The following is a 6,190-nucleotide window of genomic DNA, read 5'->3' on the forward strand; positions in this document are numbered from 1 at the left end:
AAAGCCTTTTGTGCATGTCTGTTTTTGTGCTAACGGGAATGTGAGAACCATACTTGGGCTTGCCCAGTACAGTTGCACTTGTACATGGGAGTGCAGCCATGAGTAAAAATAGGGTCCCGGGCAGCAATGGGGGGTTAAATATATTCAGGACCTTCCTATAGATAGCCAGATGCTGCCTCCCCCCCCCCCCTTAGTATAGGTAGTCAGGTGCTGCCCCCTCCCCCAGTATAAGTAGTGAGGTGCTGCTGCCCCCCCCCTTAGTATAGGTAGTCAGGTGCTGCCCCCTCCCCCAGTATAAGTAGTGAGGTGCTGCTGCCCCCCCCCCTTAGTATAGGTAGTCAGGTGCAGCCCCCTCCCCCCAGTATAAGTAGTGAGGTGCTGCTGCCCCCCCCCTTAGTATAGGTAGTCAGGTGCTGCCCCCTCCCTCAGTATAAGTAGTGAGGTGCTGCTGCCCCCCCCCTTAGTATAGGTAGTCAGGTGCTGCCCTCTCCCCCCAGTATAAGTAGTGAGGTGCTGCCCCCCTTCCTTTAGTATAGGTAGTCAGGTGCTGCCCCCTCCCCCAGTATAAGTAGTGAGGTGCTGCTGCCCCCCCCCTTAGTATAGGTAGTCAGGTGCTGCCCCCTCCCCCAGTATAAGTAGTGAGGTGCTGCTGCCCCCCCCCCTTAGTATAGGTAGTCAGGTGCTGCCCCCTCCCCCCAGTATAAGTAGTGAGGTGCTGCTGCCCCCCCCCTTAGTATAGGTAGTCAGGTGTTGCCCCCTCCCCCAGTATAAGTAGTGAGGTGCTGCTGCCCCCCTTAGTATAGGTAGTCAGGTGCTGCCCCCTCCCCCAGTATAAGTAGTGAGGTGCTGCTGCCCCCCCTTAGTATAGGTAGTCAGGTGCCGCCCCCTCCCCCAGTATAAGTAGTGAGGTGCTGCTGCCCCCCCCCCCTTAGTATAGGTAGTCAGGTGCTGCCCCCTCCCCCCAGTATAAGTAGTGAGGTGCTGCTGCCCCCCCCCCTTAGTATAGGTAGTCAGGTGCTGCCCCCTCCCCCAGTATAAGTAGTGAGGTGCTGCTGCCCCCCTTAGTATAGGTAGTCAGGTGCTGCCCCCTCCCCCAGTATAAGTAGTGAGGTGCTGCTGCCCCCCCCTTAGTATAGGTAGTCAGGTGCTGCCCCCTCCCCCAGTATAAGTAGTGAGGTGCTGCTGCCCCCCCTTAGTATAGGTAGTCAGGTGCAGCCCCCTCCCCCCAGTATAAGTAGTGAGGTGCTGCTGCCCCCCCCCCTTAGTATAGGTAGTCAGGTGCTGCCCCCTCCCCCAGTATAAGTAGTGAGGTGCTGCTGCTCCCCCCCTTAGTATAGGTAGTCAGGTGCTGCCCCCTCCCCCCAGTATAAGTAGTGAGGTGCTGCTGCCCCCCACCCCTTAGTATAGGTAGTCAGGGGCGAATGTTGTCCGACCTCCCACCATGTCCATTCTCTCACCCCCACCCCCCAGAGACCAGGAGCCAGTCCTTGTCTTCTGTCCCTCTCCCTCCCTGATCCTCCCCTCGCACGTACCCGCAAAGTAGCAGTAGAGAAAGTCACTTTACCTCTCCAGGCTTCCAGCACCGAAGCTTCCTGTGTGCCGCTGGGCGCCTCTCTCTTGTTGGAGATTCCCATCTTGTGACTCGCTGGTAACCTGCCGGCGAGTCACATGGGAGAGACGCTGGCTGGAGAAAGAAGCCTCAGCGGCAGCGGGACACAGGAAGCTTCGGCGCTGGAATCCTGGAGAGGTAAAGTTACTTTCTCTACTGCTACTTTGCGGGAATATGCAGGGGGAGAAGGGGGGAGAGAGGGGCGCTGCGCAAAGTGATGCGGCCACTGGCCATTAACAGGAAGCTGGCTGCACAATGCTGCCTGGCTGGCCACAGTAGACAGCCTGCCTTGCTCGCTTGCTCGCTCCACCCGCGTGCATCACTCTAAGCCGGCATAGTGAAGGGGCAGCTGTGGGCTAACCAAGTGGCTCCTCTCAGGGCTGGCGACGGACAGGTGCAGTCAACCTGTCACCACCCGCCCCTGGGATTCCGGTAGATTCTGGCGCCCTAGGAACTGGCCTTGGAGGCCTTTCCCCAAATCCGGCCCTGCTTGCTGGTGTGTTTGCATGGTACATACGTAGGTACTAGCAGTTCCCTTGCAGGATTAGTTAGATGCACTATTTATATTTTGACAGTTACTGTGTTATATTTTATCCTTTTGGCACCTCTGGAACAGAGTGCATTATCTGCAGTGATTATCTACAACAGCCCAGTGTAGAAAAAAAAAAAAAATAGAACTCATGTGGTGTCCAAAAATGTTTTGCAAGCTTCCTAACATTTTTCCCCACGTGTATTGCAAATGAAAAAAAAATTGCACAGAATGGGAACTTCAATGAACCTCCAATAGGTAGGTACACATCGGTTCATGTTTTACAATACTGAAAGATATGCCTGGAATTTAGCAAGCCATCTTACGCTGGCTTTCACCTTAACTTGTGCCTTATGCCTTAGCTGTAGACCATAGATGAGCCGACAGGCACAATGGAAAAATATAAGGTAAACAACCTGGTTAAAGCAATAATAAACAATCAGATTCTGTTTCATCACGATGCAGTGTCTCATCACAAATTATGCTGTTTTTCTGCATTGTTATATTTTCTTCCTAATTTTTTTAAATGGTGAAGAAAACTATTTTTATATTATATGAAATGTCTGTTGCTATGGATATAACAGTGAGAATTTAAGTAAATGCAGCTGAGACTACCCACTTTGATGTAGCATTGACGCAGTACTCCCCATGATGCAGTGATTAGGTCATATTTAAAAAGTACATGCAGTACTCCTGTGCAAAGTTAAAGGGATCCCTTCAACCTGCAAACACCTGCATGTTTCCTCCTATTAGCTGTTTCAACTCATTCAATCTCTTCAAGTGAGGAGATCCGCACCACACCGTCCGCTAATAAAGTGTTCAAACATGGCATGGTGTGCATTTCCTTCCTTGAAGAATTTCTACCACTGGGTTTGGCCTGCCTTGATTCAGCACTGCCCATTTGTGGTGAGTGGTAGCGGTCTCGTCACCCTTTTTTTACTGTGTCATTCAAACTCAGTTGGTAGGAGAATTTACAGATGCCCTATGATAGAATTAAGCTTTTTCATTGGCTTACATTTGTACTTTTTATATAACGGTAATGTTCTTATTGCTTTTTTTCTATACAGTTTGATTCGTTTTTATTCATTTTCGTTTTAGTGGGTCTTTTTACAGAAAGAGGTTGAACTGTTGCTTAGCTTTTTTCTCTTTGTTCTTTCCAGCAACTTCTGAAACACAATATATTTACCGTATATACTTGCATACAAGCCATATTTTTTACCCCCAAAAAGTGACCCAAAAGTTGGAGGGGTCGGCTTGTATGTGAGTCATGTATGTAGTGATCCCCCCAGTGAAGCACCCACCGCAATGTAAAATAAAAAGCTAGGCAACAATGGGCGCGTGATCCCCGCCAGTCATGTGCTCACTGTTTAGTGCTGTTAGTGCTGCACATTCAAGCAGGTGGCCGTGTTATCCCCCTAGCGCGGCCAGACATAAATGTCCGACTCTTTGATGTGTCCGCTGTGTCTCTCCCCGCCCCCCCGGCCAGTGTCTCCGCAGATGTGTGCATAGTTAAGCGGCTTAATTTGCTTACCGCTAAGCTGCCGACATTCCTCTGTAACTGAAGTCCATAGAGGTCTCTATGACGCCTTCTAGTGGCGCCTTGTGTGACGCAAGTATCATGGAGACGAGACCTTTATGGACTTCAGTTACGGAGGAATGTCAGCGGCTCAGCGGTAAGCAAATGAAGCCGCTTTACTATGCACACATCTGTGGAGACACTCGGGGGGGATACACAACAGCATAAGCATTACAGCATAATACAGTAATCTTTAAATAAAAAAACGTTTCTTTGTTACAGCTAATATGAATCCAATCAGATAAAATGTCATTGTATTACAAATACATTACAAATATAATGATCCGATCAGATCATCTCCATCTGCCCCAATCCAGCATTTCCTACCCCCGGCTTATATGCGGGTCAATCATTTTTTCCTGGTTTTTCAGGTAAAAGTTTGGGGGGTCGGCTTATACGCGGGCCGGCTTATCTTCGAGTATATACGGTATTAATAAAATCTTAGCTTTTACAGCTTTTTTCTGTACATCTTAGAACCAAATTAATGCATTCAAGTGATTTTTTTATTATCCCCCCCCCCCCCCATGGATCTCTTCTTAAATTAACAATATATTTCCCTTAAAGAACAACTATCAAAGAAACTGTTCTTCTGTAAACCCCACATACTTCATAGAGATTTTAGCCAGCAACACTAGAAAGCTTTTCAGAGGTCTCTAAGCACAGCCTGTGTGAAAAAAAAATGCTGTGAAAAAACCCAACTGTTTGTAACAATTTGTGTTGGCATTAGAAATAGACAGAGCTATACTGTAACCTGGCTGTAAACTGTATACTTTACACTGTGAAGCAGAGAGAGAGGGAGAGAGAGAGAGAGACAGGAACACACAGACAGAGCTGTAGCTGATGAATATTTACACACATTTAAAGCTATATTTCTGCTTTCTATCATTCTGAACACATTTTACTCACAGTATTAGAGCCAGTGAAGATAGTTTCTGTATGCTGGATGTGCTAGACACAGTCCTCCATAGTAATGCCCACAGTGAAAACAGTTCTTTGTAAATGCCATATTTTCTTTTCATAAGAAATGAAAAGATGAAAAAAAGCCTTTTGGTTGCTATTTGCTAGTAATTATTGGAAATGTTTGTGGCATTTAGAATGTTAGTTAACTTTGATAGTTGTCCTTTAAACCAAAATATATCTCCTATCACCTTTTATCCCTTTTCCATTTATATTAATCCTGGTTACCTATACAGTATACTAGTTTACTGTATTGGTGTTTTTGCCACTTTTTTATGCATATTGCTTTCAATATTTGTGATGTTTTAATAATAAAAGATAGCTTATCTTATATACATTTATTTAATATGGATTTAATATACATTTATTTAATATGGATTTAACATCTTTTTCTATTGCTCTTGTCACAATAAAGTAATAAACAGCCCTGTCTTCACAAACATGGCTGGTTCATGGCTGAGAGACACGTCAGCTCATTCATAAGCACCAATCATGGCTAACCCTGCCCCCTTCTTTGCCCCTAAGCCGGCCCCAGCCAAGCACCTGGAGCCATTATTTAAGAGGGAAATGATGGGCCGGGCAGTCATTGAGACGCTCAAGTCTACCAGATTTCGGATAAGAGGTATGCAAGATTAATGTCAGCACAAGCAGACAGCTTCATACGCCGCCTGTTTATACACGCCTTGCACAGCGCCTCTGGTATGACTTCAGGCAGCTTCACATGCTACCTGAAGACGCCTGACTAGCTATGGCTCTTCTATACAGCAATGCTTACACATATCTATCCTTGCGCTAGTGCATGTTATTATTCTCTGAGACACCATTGCACTTTAGAGTATTGCTTATTTTTATCCCTATATAACCTCCCAATAACAGAGACACTATTGCACTTAGTACATTGATCCCTCATTAAATGACCACTGAAGTGAAAAGAATATGGAGGCTGCCATATGTGTTTCCTTTTAAAGAATACAGGTTGCCTGGCTATCCTGCTTATCTCTTTGTCTGCAGCAGTGTCTGGATAACACCAGAAACAAGCATGCAGCTAATCTTGTCAGATCTGACAATGTCAGAAACACCTGATCTGCTGCATGCTTGTTCAGGGGCTATGGTTTAAAGTATTGGAGGCAGAGGTTCAGCAACACAGCCAGGCAACTGGTATTGCTTAAAAGGAAATACATATGGCAGCCTCCATATCTCTCTCAATACAGTTGTCCTTTATATAACTATTCTACTCAGGCACTTGGCACTTCCCAATGAATTTTGCACAATTAACTAGATACCTTACGCACCTGAAGTAAGCTCTGTGAGCATAGTTCCACCCTTTTGTTTTCACACAGACACCTAATTAATCTCTACCATCATTCTTTATATTAGAACATTTTTTTATGCATGAATGCTTTTGATGCATACCTGTATACTAATTAATTTATTGGCTTATTAATGTATAGGTTATTAAGCAAATATATACTTTTTGGAAGATCAATTCAGGTTTGCATGCACTGGCAGCTACACATGT

This window comes from Hyperolius riggenbachi, chromosome 9, assembly GCF_040937935.1.
Source record: "Hyperolius riggenbachi isolate aHypRig1 chromosome 9, aHypRig1.pri, whole genome shotgun sequence".
NCBI lineage: Eukaryota > Metazoa > Chordata > Amphibia > Anura > Hyperoliidae > Hyperolius > Hyperolius riggenbachi.